Source organism: Lipotes vexillifer, unplaced genomic scaffold (assembly GCF_000442215.2).
Source record: "Lipotes vexillifer unplaced genomic scaffold, Lipotes_vexillifer_v1.1 scaffold92, whole genome shotgun sequence".
Classification (NCBI taxonomy): domain Eukaryota; kingdom Metazoa; phylum Chordata; class Mammalia; order Artiodactyla; family Lipotidae; genus Lipotes; species Lipotes vexillifer.
This window is the reverse complement of record NW_006786963.1, coordinates 1464124-1483251: the sequence shown is the minus strand read 5'-3', so window position 1 is coordinate 1483251 and position 19128 is coordinate 1464124. Positions and strand designations below refer to the sequence as shown.

At 38.9% G+C, this 19128-nt stretch overlaps 1 protein-coding gene across 1 annotated transcript in view; it reads right to left on the bottom strand.

Annotated features, from left to right (window-relative positions):
* The window catches only part of LSAMP (limbic system associated membrane protein), a 660871-nt gene that overhangs the window by 361911 nt on the left and 279832 nt on the right, over nucleotides 1–19128 (bottom strand). The gene's annotated exons all lie outside the window — the stretch shown is intronic.

Sequence of the window (19128 nt, the reverse complement as noted above, 5' to 3'; positions counted from 1 at the left end):
TGTGTGTGTGTGTGTGTGTGTATATATATATATATATATATATATATATATATATATATAAAGCAGCTTTGGAACCTGTGGATAGATGCTTTAAAGACAGGGTTCAAGTCCATTTAAGGAAGGGTAGTCTCAGAACTCTGTGATGATCAGGTAGGCAGTCTCAGGAAGGAGAGTGAATGTGGACCACTGGAGGTGATCAATCATAGCCCACATAATGGGTCTCCAAACCTGCCAGATTATGAGTCATCTGGGGAACCTCCCAACCATGCCCAGACCCAATACAAGTGATCCTTATGGCTAGGCAAAGTGTAGGACCCCAAGCTACATGAGCATTCTGTGATGGTACAGACATAATTCAAGCAGGATGGAGTAGATGATTTCTAAGAGTCCCTTCATCCCTCAGACCCTGATTCTACTTGTCTTTATACATTCTGGTGATAGTAATAATCAAAGAACTGACAAAAGGAGAAGGGCATCAGAGCATATTTGAAGAATTTTATGATTTATGATGTTTTCAGTGAGAATTTTTAGTTTCTCCAGGTGTTCTTATGCTTTGTACTTTATTCTCTAATGCAGTCATTGGCAAAAAGAACAGATAATGATTCTTTCTAGTCACTTCAACAAAACCATTTAGAAATTACTCTCCTGATGGGAATCACTTTATGACCCCAAAAAACATGGAGGGGGAATATATATCAGTGAAAAAAAGAGAGAGAAGAAAACAACAAAATAGAAACAAGCAAGGGAGAACTAATTAAAATAAAATGTATTTGGTAACATTTTGGTGACTGATATGTGAATGTATAATAGATGTGTGGACATACTCTATGAAGCATTTTCAAACTTCAGTGCAGATGGAAAACATCTGAGAAGCTTGCTAGCATGCAGATTTGAAGGCTGCACCCCAGAAATTCTGATTTAGTGGGTTTTGAATGGGTCAAAAATCTGTGTTTTTAATAAGCCGAAGCAACAATCACACAGACCACATTCAGAGGAAGAGTATTTTACAGTGCTCTTTGATAGAACTTTCTGCAATGATGGAAATGCTCTAGACATGTGCTTTTAATGAGGTAGCTCCCAGCCACATGTGGCTGCTGAGTACTTGAAAAGTAGCTAGTGCAGGTGAAGAACTGTTGGATTTTACTGAATTATTTTAACTTTAAATAGCCACACGTGGCTAGTGGCTGCCATATTGGAGAATTCAGCCTTAGAATATACGTGCTTTGTTTTGGGACAAGGAACATGCAGTTTTCTTTTTTGTATTGTACCTACCACAGTGAGGTAGCAAGAGACACTATATCGCAATAAGAATAGCAAGAAATCACATTTTTTTGTGGGGTATTTCCATTCAATTCATGAGTGAGTAGAGCAGTATGATTTTATATTCTCAGAGTAAACGTTTTTATTTCTATCCCAGTCTGTAAATAGTAATGCCATATTCATAAGGTGAACTAAATGAAATATCTGTGGTTAAGTCTATTGATTTGTACTTAAAATAACTGAACACTGGAAAGGAGGTATGTTATTGGACCATGTGGCAATCCCACCAGTTAGCTTTATGACTTCTCTGCTGGTAGCTGACAGGTCAAGCACGTAAGCCTTGACTAGGTTTTAGGAATGGCTGTATCATAGGCTTAAGACACTGTCCAAATCCACAGACCTCTCCTTCCTAAGCAAACACTAGGAATACTGACTGTCAAGAAAGTCACATCAGAAGAAACTGAGATTCCAAGCTATCTTACCGATGGGTTTAGTGCCAATCAATATACTAACTCAAAGAGCATCAGGGTATGGTATTCACACACTAAAAAGAGATGACACAGCAGATTCTCCTTCAAAAATTAGTTGGATTCCTATGTCAGGTTTAGCAGGGATATGAAGATGTGAAGCCTTATCTTTACTGAATCTGTGCTGAGAAACATTTAGCTAGAAAAGCTATAAAATGCACACACAAAAACACACACAGACACACACAGACTAAATAGATGGGGTTTGGCAGGCGAGGGTGGGTAGTAGCGGATTGGGATGTTGGAATGAAAGTGCATAATCATGTCAAAATAACTCACCCCCAACAGGAAAGAAAATAAAAGGGAAGTAGGGCAGAAAAGAAAGAACACTAATGGATCCGCCTTCTTTGCCCCCAGAGACAAAGGTTCTTTCTGCACATTCACATTAGCATTTTGGCATATGAAAATGAATTCTAGTGCTGGTCTATAACAAATTATTGCTCTCCTAACCAAAATCTTAGATAACCTCATGTGGCTGGCAGTAAGGCGTCTTAGAGAAATGCTCTTAGAGATTCTGTGATTGACAGTACACATGTCTTGTGTATGGGCTGGTATTGGCAATATTCCATGACCTGCGCAGCTTAGTGAAGTTGCCTGGTTCCTGAGAGAACCTCTGCTAGAAAACTGGCTCTGGACAGAAAACAGATAAAGGGATGGATTCTGAAGCCAATGCCTCAAAATCTTTCCCCAATGATGCCAGGATGTCATGAGGGCTCACTTTGTAATAAGGATTGGGAAACTTTTGTCTATTATCATGTTTTAAAAAGCTATCTTCTACATGGCCCATCTCAGTATTCCTTTGTGGCAACCCTTCGTGGGTTCAACTTCTTTGATCATCACAATTTTATAGATGCAAGAGAGGAAGCTCCTATCGCAAAGGGTCATATGATAAATCAGTGTGCCGGGTTTGGGATTAAAATCCTGGTTTTCTGATGCTTAATCTCAGGCACATTTTACAATTCCACACTATCCCCTATCTTAATACCATGTTTCTAAAAAGTTTAGTAAAAGAAGTTTACAGATTTCATTCACAAGACATAAAAAGATTGGTACCCACTGGTTGTGGGTGTTTCTTTTGCACTCACAACTTCGTCTTTCTGTCTATACAGGTGTGCATATATGTATGTGTGTATATATACTTTGCATTCCGAGGCTGTAATTGTGCTGGATGTCCTGGTCTTGGTAAATCTCTGTGACCTACAGCTCTGGCAGCAATTCTAGGCTTTGTTCTCCCTCTTATAGCATTCCCTGCACAGGTTCTGTTATGGTGCTTGCCTTGGAGGTAAGCCTACCTGTCCAGACCCTCACCCCACGCCCCTCCCCACTCTGGTCTTCTTGCTCTCTGGCCCACCAAGGAACAACAGATGACTGGAAGTTCCCGGGTCCGTGGATAAAAGGAAAGGAGCTTGGAGGAGACACAAAACCACAAAATGAAAAGAAAAAATAACAGCACGAAGAAGGCCACACATGTATATCTTACAGTTTTCAAATGCTTCCACATTTGGACTTAAGATTCACACATGCATCCTGGGGAGTCTCTGAGTTATCTAGACAGATTCATCGCTAAGGTTAAAGCTTGCTAGAAAAGGTTTCTAAGTATTACTGACTTTTGTTTTGCATTTCAAGATTATTCCCACTAAATTCTCAGCTTGAGTTGGGTCCTCTGAATCATGAATATGCCGAATATTTGTACAGATGATGGATAACAGTGATTTTTAACTCAACTACACATCGTGCTTCTTAAATCCCTGCCCTGTTTACTCAGGCCACAAGCATCTGGTTTCCACAGTCACATCATTTAACATCCAACAATGCCCTATTACGATGGACAGAGCAACAGACGGTCTACTTAAATCCTTCGAAATTCTAGGGCTGCTCCTTCCCTTTCATTCCTGACTCTATCACCTAAGAATTGTGCCAAACAGTGAGGAAAATGAGTGAGAATCAGGAACAGGTTTTGAAGTGAAGATGCGGGTGAGGAGAAGATGTTTTATTGCAATTAATCTTGTTTCATTTGAAAGCAACATGGGGTAGCTTATCCACCTAATATACATGGAGTACCTTTGTATTTCAGATCCTCTTCTCATCATTTCAGATATAAGTGTGCACGTGATGTATTCTCTGCCCTAAGGGAGCCTCTAGCCTAGTGAGAACAATACCAGCAGACAGTGGAACTGCCGTGTACATGGCGTTAGGGGCACATGAAGGAACTGTCCCCACCTAGTAGTACTGAGATATTGGCGAATGCCTCCTGTAGGAAAACAGCTAATTCTGACTATTACAAGTAGGTGACCTTTATCAATTATTGCCTCTGAGTCTGTCACCTCATTTGTAACTTTTAAAAAGATCCCATGCAGCTCTATTAGGCCAGGGATAGTAGATGTAAACGTTCACTGAATCTACCCTCTACATATTGATCACAATGCTTTGCCCAGGCATACAGCTAGTCTGTGTGAGCAGAGAATGGAAGGAGGTTGAATTTCTGTACACTGAGCATATAAAGCAAGTCTACCTACCTCTGCCCTTTGGATGGGGGCAGGAGCTGGTTTCAGAAGCCTGGCCCTGGCTTATCTGCAGTAAACACTGACCTCTCTACAGCCAGAGCCCAGCTCCCCATTGCAGTTGTGCCCCATCACTGTAGCTTTCTCCTCTCGTGTTAAATCAAAAGTTTATGACATGTACAAGGGAAAGCTGTAAATTTAATTTTGTCCCCTGCAGTGTGATTCCTATCTTGTTTGCTGGCAATATAATGAATATGTTTGCTCTCCAGACCCCCCGCCCAGTGGAGCAATTGGAGGAGAAAGAAAGAGAAAATAGGAAAGCACAATTAGGTATATGGATTAAAACTGAATTAATCAGAGGCTCAGCTAAAGATAGGCATATGCCTTGTGTGTGTGTGTGTGTGTGTGTGTGTGTGTGTATTTTCTTTTCAAAAATCCACTAAACAGGAGATGATAATTAAGGAAAATGTGGGCTCTGTCTGTGCCTTGGAAATTTAAGGGTGGTTCAGATAGGTTATTTTTAATTATGATGGAAATTAGAGCAGAACAGGATGGCTCTACAGATTCCTCAGGCCTCATCTGCTGTCACACCCACCCCTGCCTGCTCCACTTCTATGCTACAAAAATGCCAGGTTCCTTGTCACCAGGGACCCTGCACTGCTGATCCCTTGAATGTCCTTCCCTGCTCCATGCATGACTGGCTTCCTCCAACTGAGTTCTCAGCTGCCTTCCCACCCCAGTCAAGGCTTTCCTGATCCCTTTAGCCCTGTTGCATACTTTTCAGAGCCTTTATCATCTAAAAACATCTTGTAATAGATAGTATCTATCTATCTACCTATCTATCTATCTATAGAATATACATGCATTTCCTTTTTTTTTTTTTAATTTGTTTCTCCCACTAGAAATGTGTTTGGTTGGGGCAGGGAACTTGTCTATTTTATTCCCTATGCAGTGCCAGTAATCAGCACAATACCGATCATATGTCATTATTCAATGACATTCTAAATCAATGAATAAGTGATATATTGAGGTAAAAGTTACTCAGGAAAAAAACCCGTATTTTCAGCACCTTCTGCTATTGTAACAACACTCCAATTGATATCAGCACAGATGCCCCTTATACAGCACTTACCACATGCCAGGCACTATTCTATGCTCTTTGCATACCAACATATTTAATCCCTACAAGAAACTTAGGAGGAAGGCACTATTATTATCCATATGTTTTAGATGAGGAAACTGAGGCACAGAGATCTTCAGTGATTTTCCCATATTCACAAAGTTACCAAGTGGCAGCACTCGTATTTGGACTCAGGCAGTTTGACTCCAGAATCCATGCTCTTAGGGATTATACTCAACTGTCTCTCAATTTATATCATTATCGTAAGCAACTACAGGCACCCAGCACAAACAAAACAACAGTAACAACAAAAGGCCAAATATGTGTTTGTGTGTCTGTCTGTCTGTATTTTTAATAATTGCATCCGACCACAGGCTCCTAAAACACATAGACATTGCTACCAGAAAAAAATCTAGCATAGATATTCACAGTCCTGTGACTTGAAGTCACATCACTGAACCCATTCAGGTTAGAACTTAAGCAGTTTATGCAGTTGTATTGCCTATGAGTGAAGACATATTTCGTTACAGCATCATTTGGGCTGAGAGGTTGTTAACACAAATCTACTCTTCTGAAAGTGTGGACAGAAAGGTGTGTGTGTGTGTGTGTATGTGTGTGTATTTCAAATTATGGAATTTGAAATGAGAAAAGAAAGGCCTCAGAATCTTATGAAGTGTTATAGCTTTTGTACCTGGCCCATATGTCTCTCCATTTATCCATCCATCCATCCATCCATCCATCCATCCATCCAATGGCTGCTATGAGCCCATGACGTAAGCAGGGGATGTAAGCAGTGACCAAGGCCAATACTGCCCCGCCCCCCATGGAGATACATTGTGGCATGCATTGTTCTCAACACTCTCGACCTCTCATCTATATACAGCTATTATGTAGAGCCAATCTGTAAACACGGCAGAGAAAAATCTGTGTGTGAGTGTGAAGACCAAAGGCAGAGCAAGAAGAGGGGCACAGCCATCAGAAGAAGTGGCACTGGGTAATGAGGGAAGGACTGGTGTGACGAAAGCAGAGAGTCGGAAGCCAGGAGATGAAAGTAAAGGGACCTGCGGAAGGGGTAGAACCGAAGAAGGAATGACAGCTTTGTACCAACAGACTCAGCACGTTGATCCCATGTATGTAGGACCAGTAGAACTACTCAAGTTAAAGTATTTTTTTTAAGTGTTTTAAGGGGAACTAAGGTCCCATATGCCTCGGGGCAACTAAGCTGGCACGCCTCAATGAGAGAGCCCGTGTGCTGCAAACTACAGAGCCCACGCACCCTGGAGCCCGGGCACCACAACTAAAGAGAGAAAACCCACACGCCACAACTAGAGAGAAGCCTGCACGGTGCAACGAGAAGCTGGCGCACCGCAACTGAGACCCGACACAGCCAAAAAAATAATAAAGAAAATAAATAAATATTAAAAACAAAACAAAATTGTTCCTTTTTCTAAAGAATACAAAGGACTCCACCAGCCCATCACCACTGTGTTTGTTCTGAGAAGATGGCCTGAGAGCTCTTATTTCTCTATTGATCCATGTGACTGTTAGGGTATAGGAGACGACATCCCTGGGGAGGAGCTCTCTGTGCCATGCGGATGGCAGAACTATGGCTGCACTTCCCAAGGATCAAGGGACATTAATTTACATTTGAAACAAGAGGAAAAAAACCACCATCATTTTATTGTCAGTTTTGTTCCAGTCAACCCACCCCTCACCATGACCTCCAAGTGGACCTTTGATAGAAATTCATCCCAGAAATAGGATGTAAAAATTTAATGAGATTATTTTGATGTTTACAACCTCTAAGAATGCCCCCCCAAAGTCACGTGGTGGGAGGCATTTTCTTCTGCTTTTCCTGTGTATAACTCTGCTCCCTGAGCATTTAACTTAGCGAGTCCTGACAAGATGAATTGGAAGACCCTTGGCTACACAATATGAGCTCGCCGCTGTGGTGTGAGTTGTCAGAGTGCAGGACCGCCTTGATGACCTGAACATCTCTCCCACTGATGCCTAAAAGTCCACTGTTAGTTATTAATGCTTAGGGGAAATCAAGGAGCCATTATGGATTAGATATTTGTAGGTTCCGTTTCTTAAATTAATTACCAGAAAACACAGTACAATTCATTATATATTTCTAAACATGAAGTCTAATTCTGCTCTCTTACTGGCATCTTTTTCTAAAATGGAGATTGCCTCAAAAGGGACATCTGTAGAAGCCTTTAAAACTGATTTGTTGATCAAATAGTTTTACTCCTTATACTCATGAGATGGGAAAAGGCATATGAGAAAAAACAAGAAGGCAAGAAACACCACAACTTGATTTGCTACTTTCCCCCTAAACTGCCTCTGGTGAACCGAGTAGTGGAACAGTTGTTCTTGAGACCCTTTGCTATTTTGCAGTTTACATCCAGACCAGAAAACAAAATGAGAGAGACAGGCTTAGGCAAGTGGTGACCACAGGGTCTGAGGTGTCCACCAGAGGTTAAGCTTCCAGAGCCTGTTCCCCTTCCAGTTCATCCTTTATCCCTCTCTGCCTCCCACGATGAAAGTGTAGTGGTGAACAGCACAGTCCTTTTGCCTGTTTCCAGGAAGTCTGGAGCCCATCAATGCCAACACAGCACTGTCCACTCTCTGCAGAGAAAGCCATCACTGTTTAGAAGGAAGGCCATCCAGAAATTAAACTTGTTTTTTATCACCTTGTTTTACATTTTAAAAGTAATTCCCCCCAAAGATAATTCGATTTCTTTAAACTCATTCCATTCTTTGTAGGATCAGAAGAACCACTGATGATTTCTGCTGAGTAGGTTTTAAAAATCTAATTTATTTCCCCCCCACTCCTGCTGTTGATTACTCGCAGTTGGTCTTGTGAAACTAGACTCATCTATTTTTAATGCCTGCCACTCAGTACATTTTTAAAATAAATGGGTGTGAGTTTGAGTAAAGCCTGTGCCTCTTGTTACAGGCTGCAAACACCAACAGTGGGCACTGGCAATTTTCTTAGCCAAAGCCCACTCTTATTAATAATTGATGGCCTTAAACCTCATCTATGAGAAATCATACAGCCAGGTCTCTTGTTAGTCCTTAATCTACTTCTTGTGTTTCTTGTGTTTGTCTGTGTGCTTTATTATAATGTTTAGATTCTTAAGACACCAATAGTTTTTCAAGTTCCTCTTCAACAAGGCAATGCAATTAAAAAAAGTATATATTTAAGACTAGCCATATGATAAGCATAACTAAGTCAAATCCAATTTGAGCATTTTTTCAACCTCCACTAAAAGCATTAAAAAGTAAGAAAAGTGTCAAAATTTTAGCTACCAGTTGCCTTAACTTGCTGTATAAGCCAATCAGAGGAGACCAGTGTTTATGATTCTACCTAATTGCCTAATGGCATAAGATGAATAGTGTAATGCACTTGCTATTGTGGCTGCTTTTTGAGTAACTTAAGAGGCTTTGTAAATATAGATAGAGATATATAGATAGAGATAATTATATCTATATCAATAGAGATACATAGATATAGATACCTATCTAGATAGAGATAGATAGATGACAGATGATAGACAAATAGTTGACTTTCCTATTATAAAATGTAAAACTTGCTTTGTGTTACAAGCATTGGATAAAAAGGTTGGTATTATGGAATAATTTTATGATTGGGAAAGACAGTTGTGCAGAATGTTTAAAAACATGAGTTCTGGAGTCCAGTACACTGACCTCTGTCTCTTACTTGCTATATGACGGTGGCAAATTAGTTAATCTCTCTAACCCTTATGCTGGAGAGGGTTATAATAAAACCTATTTAAATTTGTAAGAATTACATAAGATAATATATGTAATGCATTAGCTAGTGACAAGAAGTGGGATTAGCATTCAATGTATTAATAACTGCTTGGATGCTTTTGACTATAAAAAAGAGAAAATCCTGACATAGGATTTAGACAATGAGGATTTTTATTATGTCACATAACAAGAACAGCAAGGTGAGGCAGGCTCCAGGGTGGCATGTTAGATTGTTGGCTTTGCTTCTCTGCTCTTCCTGACTATTCCCTCCTCTCCATGTTGGTTCAATTCTCAGGAACAAGAAACTCTCCAACAAATTCCTAACAAACTTTTTCTAACACGTCATTGGCCAGAATAGGGTCATGTGCAGAATAAAACATTGGTTAAGAGCATGAAAACTGAAATAAGATGGCTTGAGTTTGAATCCCAACATGGCAACTCATACCTGTTTGTCTTTGGGCAATTGCTTTATTTCTCTGTACCTCAGAATCCCTATTTACAAAATGAGGATGTCAATACTACCTTCCTCAATGGATTGCTGTGATGCTTATTTGGGTTAATACACAGCAAACACTTAGAAGAGTACGTGGCACATAATGAATGTTTAATTAGTATTAGGTATTTTAAATTCTAAACCAATCACTGAGAAGAGGAATGAAATTACTATTATTGGTTTATATTAATTTATTAGCTGCAGAAAGGGTCACTTCATTGAATCATGTGGAGGCATAGACACCTTAACTTTAATTGAATCATATTAGGTAGGCAACCAAGTCTGATTACCACACTCAAAGCACTAATACTCTCACTACTTCTCTTAGTTTTTAGTAACGTCACCACATTGTTTTCCTGCCCAAATGAAAATCCATTGGCTGAACTATAGGTGAGTGCTACCTCATGATTTGATTCTTATCTATTATTTTGAACATAGAACATATTTTTGTCAGCAAGTATATTTAAAAAATATATTTGTGCAACTACTTGACACCCATGATATCACTGAACTAGGACTCCATTCTAGCCTTGCGTCATTTTACGTCTACTGAGCCCGAAGGATCCAGAACCCTTGAACCCACCTTTCCTCTAGGGAACGACTCCATGGGTCCTAGTAAGGTAAGGTGATATCAAAAGGGAATGATTAGATGTAGGAGTATAATGAGCAGGTGGAGAAGCTACTAGATGAAAGGGGAAGAGATTATTTATCAGTATCTCTTTGGAATTCAACATAGAGCTCAGTACCATTGTAGTTCCTCAAAAAAATGGCTGATGAATAAAAAAGAGAATGAATGGGCATGCATGGATCCTTGATGAGGTAAGCACCGTATACATTCAAAAACATTTTATTTACATAATACAATTAATTTAGTTGGTATACAGTTCTATTAATTTTGGCAAGTGCATACAGTCATGTAACTACCAGCAAAATAAAGACACAAAATAGTTTTATCATACTTTCCCTCTAAATTTATGCAATAAGTATCAATCAATCTACATGCTGTCAGGTACTGGGCAAGTATCTAGTTACAAATTGGTCAATAAAGAAAATATGACCTCTCAGAATGTAGCACTGTAGCTGACTGTCTGTATGTTCACAATCCTACATACCTTGATGGTAAAAAGGTTTAAAATTTCACCATTCCAAGTAGGTGAGAAGTAAAACTCGATGTTTATTAGCAATTCCATTGTTTTAAGGTTTTCCTTTCAAATTTTATTGAAAGCTCTTAAGTTCTTTTATGCTAATTATCAATGTCTCTGACTTCTGCTAAAGGTAAAAATATCCATAGGAACCATGTACAAATATCTGGAATTTGTTACTGGGGCTTTCCAAACAACTGATACTTTTTTCTGTAAGCTTTTGTCATAGAGAAGAGAAAATGTAGTGGGGAATAGAGGCAACTTCAAACCTAAGTTTTAGGAGTATCTGAAAACTCCCAAGGAAGATGGATGGTATTAAAGAGACGATATGGGATAGAAATGTAAGCACCTAGTTACTCTCAGTTATTCTCTCAAGAAGGTCTGCTTCCAGAATCATTAATGTTATTGAGGTTGTGTGTCATTATTCAGGCTCTGCTCAGTAACCTAAAAGTGAGGATAGGTTTACTTTTATTGGCATTGTTGAGTGAAGTGCTTCTCTCCCACCCCACATCACACAACAGGAAACAGAACAAAGTCTCCACACCTACAGCAACTACTGGGATATAGGAAGAAATGATGGAAAGGAGATAAAAGACATCCACCTTCTCAAACAAGGTACAAAGAGTGAAGTAAATTGACAATAGTGCCATCCACTAAATTCTCAAAAATCTTATTATCTCCTTCTTTCAACATGCATGAATTTTATGTTAGTTAAAAGAACCAGGACAGCTGTACTAAACACTAGTTAAGCAGAGGAAGCCCCTATTTGGGAAAATCCCACTGCATTTATTTTAATTGCCTCTCCCAACTTTGGAATAACAGAGCATGATATATATACTGTGGCCTTTTCAGTGTGTCAATTAAATGGCTAAACACTGATCAACTTGTGGATAACAAAGATCCATTAGAAGAACATTAATAGTGACTCTAGAATTTATAGCCCTGTGCCAAATGTCCGCTAATAACTCAGGAGTTAAAAGATATATAAACTGGGCTTCCCTGGTGGCGCAGTGGTTGAGAGTCCGCCTGCCGATGCAGGGGACACGGGTTCGTGCCCTGGTCTGGGAGGATCCCACGTGCCGCGGAGCGGCTGGGCCCGTAAGCCATGGCCGCTGAGCCTGCGCGTCCGGAGCCTGTGCTCCTCAATGGGAGAGGCCACAGCAGTGAGAGGCCCGCGTACCGCAAAAAAAAAAAAAAGATTTATAAACTATTTGCCATTACCTTCTGTTACCATTTTCTTTAGAGCAGGACTAGGGCTGTTTAATCTTTTTTTAAAAGTTTTTATTGGCATATAGTTGCTTTAAAATGTTGTGTTAATTTCTACTGTACAGCAAAGTGAATCATCTATACGTATACATATATCCCCTCTTTTTTGGATTTCCTTCCCATTTAGGTCACAGAGCATTGAGTAGAGTTCCCTGTGCTACATACAGGAGGTTCTCATTAGTTATCTATTTTATACATAGTATCAATAGAGTATATAGGTCAATCCCAATTCATCCACCTCCCCTTTTCCCCTTCTCTACGTCTGTGTCTCTATTTCTGCTTTGTAAATAAGATCGTCTACACCAATTTTTTCAGATTCCACATATATGCGTTAATATACGATACCTGTTTTTCTCTTTTTGACTTACTTCACTTTGTATGACAGTCTCTAGGTCCATCCACGTCTCTATAAATGACCCAAATTCGTTCCTTTTTATGGCTGAGTAATATTCCACTGTATATATGTACCACATCTTCTTTACCCATTCCTCTGTTGATGGACATTTAGGTTGTTTCCATGTCCTGGCTATTGTAAATAGTGCTGCAATGAACACTGGGGTGCATGTGTCTTTTTGAATTATGGTTTTCTCTGGGTATATGCCTAGTAGTGGGACTGGTGGGTCACATTGTAGTTCTAGTTTTAGTTTGTTAAGGAACCTCCATACTGTTCTCCATAGTGGCTGTATCAATTTACATTCCCACCAATAGCACAAGAGGCTTCTCTTTTCTCCACACCCACTCCAGCATTTATTGTTTGTAGATTTTGTGATGGTGGTCATTCTGACCTGTGTGAAGTGATATCTCATTGTAGTTTTGATTTGCATTTCTCTAATAATTAGTAATGTTGAGCATTTTTTCATGTGTTTGTTGGCCATCTGTATGTCCACTTTGGAGAAATGCCTATTTAGGTCTTCTGCCCATTTTCTGATTGGGTTGTTTGTTTTTTTGCTATTGAGCTGCATGAGTTATTTGTGTATTTTGGAGATTAATCTTTTGTCAGTTGCTTCATTTGCAAATATTTTCTCCCACTCTGAGGGCTGTCTTTTCATCTTCCTTATGGTTTCCTTTGCTGTGCAGAAGCTTTTTAATCTTAAAGATGGAAATCTCTCTCGCTCTCTCTGATATATGTAATACGTTTTTGATCTATCATCAAATATTTTGAAAACCTAGAAATTGGATTATTGGATTATAAAAGAATTTTAAAGGCAAGTGTTTTACCTAAAGGCAAAGATAGCGTTTATGTAACAGTTGATGTCATGGCTGGCATAATAGATGAAAGAGAGAAAGAGAGAGAAACAGTTTCTTTTTTGTAACCATTGGAAAAGCAACCTCTGGCTTCTCATGCATTCTTCCTCTTCCATCTATCCTAGTTCGAAGATGCATGTCACACAGTTACATTGTTATTGGAAGATCTATTTCCTACCCCTTTTGAAAAAGTATCTAGCACTTTGATTAAACAGTTTTTGGTCCTCACATTCCCATACTTTTAAACTCTGACAGTTTAATTTCCAGACTCAAAACTTTTCCAAATCAGAAAATGCCAGATTTGTGCATTGTCACAGGTAAAAATCAAAACAGTCTCATTTATTTCCAAAGGTTGTTTAGCTGCCTTTGGACATATTTAATATTATGACTCAAAAGATTGTTTCTCACAGCTTATGGCTGCAGTATGAGCTACCATTGCAATTAGTTCTTATAAACTTCCCAAGACAACAATAACAACCAACACTGTTATGACTATTGGTAATGACACTTTGCATTTATATGGCACCTTTTACTTGAGCTGATCCCTAAATATTCTACAAGCCATATTCCCAGGTATCACTTCACCCATCTTCAGTACGCAGCCACCTTAGGGTAAAAACGAATAGCTGTTTAACATAGCACTGGCCCACAAAATTACACATTAAGATGATTATTCTCTCTTCACATCTAAGGGGATTTTATAATAATAGCAGTCATAATAGCTATGTCTTTCATAATGCTCATTGTTCTGCCCTACTCATAGACCAGAGGCATTATTCAGTAAAGAAAACACGATAACTTCATTATAAAACACCAAAAGAATACACTATGAAATTACTGGTCATCAAATCCAGTCATATCTCATATTTGTCACTTCTTCAATTCCACAACTGGAATAATGAGCAACTTATTACATTATAGGGGGATTTTTGTGTCTGACTTATGAAAGATGTGACTTATGGCTTTCTTAGCTTTCTGGTCCTCCTTTACATATAGCTAAGTCTATTTCAAATACAATATTCATTTAATCTGAATCATGCAGAGTGGCTCCCTGCTGTATATCTCATCATATACAAGCTCTATCAATTTCCTTTCAAAATTGCCCATCCACCTCTCTCCTTTCTCTTATTGTCTTTGAATTTGACTATGTGTGTTATCCTTTGCTTTAACCTATTCCCCATCACGTGGCCTTAATTTTTTCTATCTTGCCTTTCTGCATTGGCTAATGCCACCCATCCTCTGTCCACAGATGGCTTCTCCATCAATATAAGGAAGAGTCTAGACTCCAAGAATTCTTCCTTAATAAATAAATTCACCACTGGAACCATCCTTTAGCCTATGTGATGATACTTCCCACAGTATATCAAAATTGTCCCAAGATATCTGAGATTATCATTCTCTAGTTAATTTTTAGGTTTCCCCAATTAGACTATGCTCTGCGAGGCCAAGGACATACCCTCTTATTTCTTTGACTCTACCAAAGCATCTAGATCAGTGCTGGGAAGCCAAGGAGGACTCAAAAAACATTGATTAAATGACTGTGTGAGAGGTATACGCCCAAGGGAACAGATCTATGGCAGCACTCACGCGTGCCCAAACAGAACCTCATACACACACATCTTAGAACCATGCCCTTTTTCTGGGGTAGGAGGTGGGAAACTGGGTCAAAGTTGGTGTCGTAGAAGAGCAAGCAGACATCTTTGCAGGTTGGCTCATGATGAAGGCATTTCTGTGCTGAGAAGCAGAGCCAAGTTTCCTAGCACTTACAGTACAATGCAAAGAACACTGTGCTAATGGTTATAGTAAATCCAGTGAAGTCTCAAATTGAAAGATGTAAAAGCCTAACGCCCAAAGGAAGACTTTTTCTGTTTATAAAATTGCACCCCTCTGCAATAACACAGAATCATAAAAAATTAAGAAGTAGAAGGAGCTTAGAGGCCACCCAGTTTAACCCTTACTTGATGCATGAATTTCTGATATAATATCCCTGCTAAAAATAGTTCTTCACTTTGATAGAGCTTGGCATAAGGCTAAAAAAAAAACCAAAACAAACCTGTAATATTTCAATCACTTTCCTCAGCAGTAGAGTCAGAAATGCAGAAATACAATAACTGGTATTTTCAGACATATTACTGAGTATCCTATATGTGTAAATAATTGCACTAGAAACAGTAGGAAATGGAACAATTCACAGATGGATGAGAAATAATCTTTGCCCTCAAAAGAGGTAAGAAGGTATAAGTCTACAGAAAAAAAAAATGCACACGAGAAAAATGAAAGAAATGTTAAGTACGGGACTGGTATAGAAGTAATCATTCTAAGTTTATTTATTTTTTAATTTTTTTAACATCTTTATTGAAGTATAATTGCTTTACAATGGTGCGTTAGTTTCTGCTTTATAACAAATTGAATCAGCTATACATATGTTTAAAATTGGAACACAATGAATCACTGACAAAGACTGTCAAATATCTAAGAACAATTAGTTCCATTTCATGATCATGCCCAGTCTCGACACATCCACTGCATGATCTTACCTGTCAGATTAATGAAGGATTCCCCAAACAAACAACCAAGCAAACAAAGCAAGCAAAGTCTCTTCCTTAGTGACAGATGATGGATATCAAAATGTAACACCCACTAGATAATAAGGTACATGAGGTTGGTAACTGTCTCAGTCCATTCAGGTTCAGGCTGTTACAACAAAATACCAGAGATTGGATGGCTTATAAACCACTGAAATTTATTTTCCACAGTTCTGGAGGCTGGAAGTCCATGATCAGGGTGCCAGCGTGGTCGGCTGAAGGCCCTCCTCCAGGTCACAGACTTCTCCTTGCATCCTCACATTGAGGAGGTGACAAGGAATTTGTCTGGGGTCTCTTTCATAAGGGTACTAATTCCATTCCCATTAATTGCCTCCCAAAGGCCCCAACTACTAATGCCATCACCTTTGTGAATTAGGATTTCAACCCAAGAATTTTGGGGAGACACAAATATTCAGACTATAGTGGGAAGCATATGTAGTTTTTGTTTGTAGGCTTGAACTAGTTAGAACTAGCAACATGTCTAATATCTGGTACATAGAAGGACTCAGTAAATACTCATACAATCTTGAACCATATGATGAGGGGGAAGTGAGTGTGAAAGAAAGTAATAACATTCTGCCTCCATAAGTGACTTTCAGATGAGATGGGCACTAAAAAAGTGAGAAATGGGTATCAAAAATCTTCTAATATCTGAAGGATTGTTTAAGTTTAGTATCAGGTTTCCATACCTTTGTTTTCATCCCCTAATATAGTTGATCTCACCTTTTTTATAAACTTTGGAAATTTTGTTGTTTTGTGAATGCTGTTTTCCAAAATAAAATCATACTTGGAATCCAAGTTATACAAAATAACAAAAGCAATGGGGGCAAAAGTTGCAGCTTTTCTTATTAGGAAACAACTTTAGAAGTATTTTACAAATGCTAGGAGTCATTGGGATAAGATTCAAGAAGTACATTGCAGTTCTAAGATACAATGTTTGTGTACTTACTTGTGTTGTAGCTTTGTATGTAACACTGATTTTAGGAAAGAACAGTAATTCCCAAGGCTGAATTGTAGTATGTCTCAGAGATTTAGGATAAGGAATGTCACATTTTATAAGTGACAAGAGGAACTTGTTCAAAATCAAAGGGGAGATACCTCACTCTGATCAAAGTTAATAGGAATCCATATACTATAAAGAACATAAATACATAAGAAGTCTCCTGTAAGGCAGGCATGATATAGGCCTCTTGAGATTCAGTAATTGTAAAATAGGCCTGGAAGTTTTTACAGTGTAGCCAAAGGGAGTTTGTGTATATTTTACGATGTGAAACGATGTGAAATACCACATTATGAACAAGATTAGGAGCAAGTGTAAATAAAAGAGGAATATTTTAAAAACCAAAAACTTCCTTCAGAATTATCCAGGGATGAGAAGTATAATAGATCTCACTGAAGGATTTTGTAAAAATTCATCTCTCAGGGAGAAAAAAAAGGGGATGGTGGTGATAATTTTACCAGTCTTTCTTATGGCCTAGATGAGCTCACCTTCAAAATAACTAAAAGCAGTCACCCATTCATTCAGCAGGTAGCTACTGAGCAACTACTATGTGAAAATTGTGTCCTAGTTTTCATAGGAATGTGGAAGTCAATAAATGCCTCTGACTTGTGGGCATTCACAGTCTAGATGGAGAAGATGACGCTTCCATAACACAGCTGCTAGGATATATGGCAAATCATGCTAAGTTTTATCAGAGATGTTGGAGTTAAATCAAGGGAGAGTTTTGAAAGTAGGAGAGAGGAGTTTAGATTTTACATGAAAAACCACTGAAAGCAGGGTAGGTACATAGTGATCTCTGTCTTTAAGGGCACTCATTCTGAGATTCCTGTGCATATCTGTGTGTTTATGTGAACTTGCACATACTTGCACATGCATGCAAAAAGGCAGAGGCTAAAGTAGGCAGATTAGTTAGGAGGCGGTTATAAACGTGGACCTTATTATCCAAACCAGGGAAATGGTAGCGTGAATGGGAAGTACAGGATGGATTAGGGGTACATAAGGAGTGCTAGGAAGGGTTAGGATGAATGCAGGTGACAAATATTCTGCTTCCCTACAGAAGGCTACCAGTGAAAAAGGAACACATTCTTGTCACTAGGATGCCCAAGGTAAACCAAAACTATTTCTCTTCTGACTGTCTATTTTAGCCTCCAAAATAGATAATAACAAAAAAATTCAACAAATAAGGTATTGGGCATTTTTCGATAAAACTGCAAGCTTTTTCTTGATAAAAACCTCCTACCTGAAGCTCCTTTAAGTGCAGTCTGGTCTTCCTGACTTTGCTTTCCACTCTACTCCTCCTGAACCCTTGGAGTTCTATGAAATTGCTTTAACCACTTTATAGTTCATGAAAAGATGTTGCATCCCAGTAAGGGTCTCAGATACTCAACTTTTAAACTTTAAAAAAAAAAAAAGTGCCTCTTGACAGCAGTGGCCTCCTCCCATTTCCTGAAGAATGACCCTTATGCTTGCATCATAGTTTAAATTTCTCCAAGAGTACAGTCAAACAGGTTGAAAACAAAGACTTATAGACCAAGGTTTCTTCCTGTCTGCTCCTGCTGCTTGAGGCTGCAACTTCAATTCCCACAAGCCACAAAAACCTTTGCAGGACATCTCCTGGAAACAGTTGCATCTGAAAGTACTTCCTCACAGAATTCTTCAGCTCAAAAAACAATTACACTGGTAAGAGCACTGGGGTGCATACCTTCTGTACTCAAGCACCTCCCAGGGGAAAACCCTATCTACACTTGATACCTGAGCATTGAAAGATAAATTTCAGTAGGTGGAGGTGGTTAGAAAGGGAACAATTGCTTAGATGAACGTAAGTCCCCAAGGATATTAGTGTCAGAAAAATGTGATAAAAATTGTACCTAACCAATTGCTACTAGCAAAAACCACTTTTGACCTCCCAGTCTCTTTGTTGAATTTGTTTTAATAACATGCTTGCACCTGACCAAAGAAATAGTGTCTGTTCTAAGTGCACATAATATATTTATAATAGCATAATTACAAACAGCTGGGGCTCAGATCTCGAGGTGTGCATTCATTTTCAATCAATCATTTTGTTCATATGACAAGTAGTTTTAAGATTACAGCCATATACTTAGTCCCCGGGACACGAGAGGTGGGACACCTACAATAAATGTTGTGTCAGGTACCATGCTTTTGTTGGGGACATATCCCGGGGTTAGATGGACATAGTCCCTGCCTT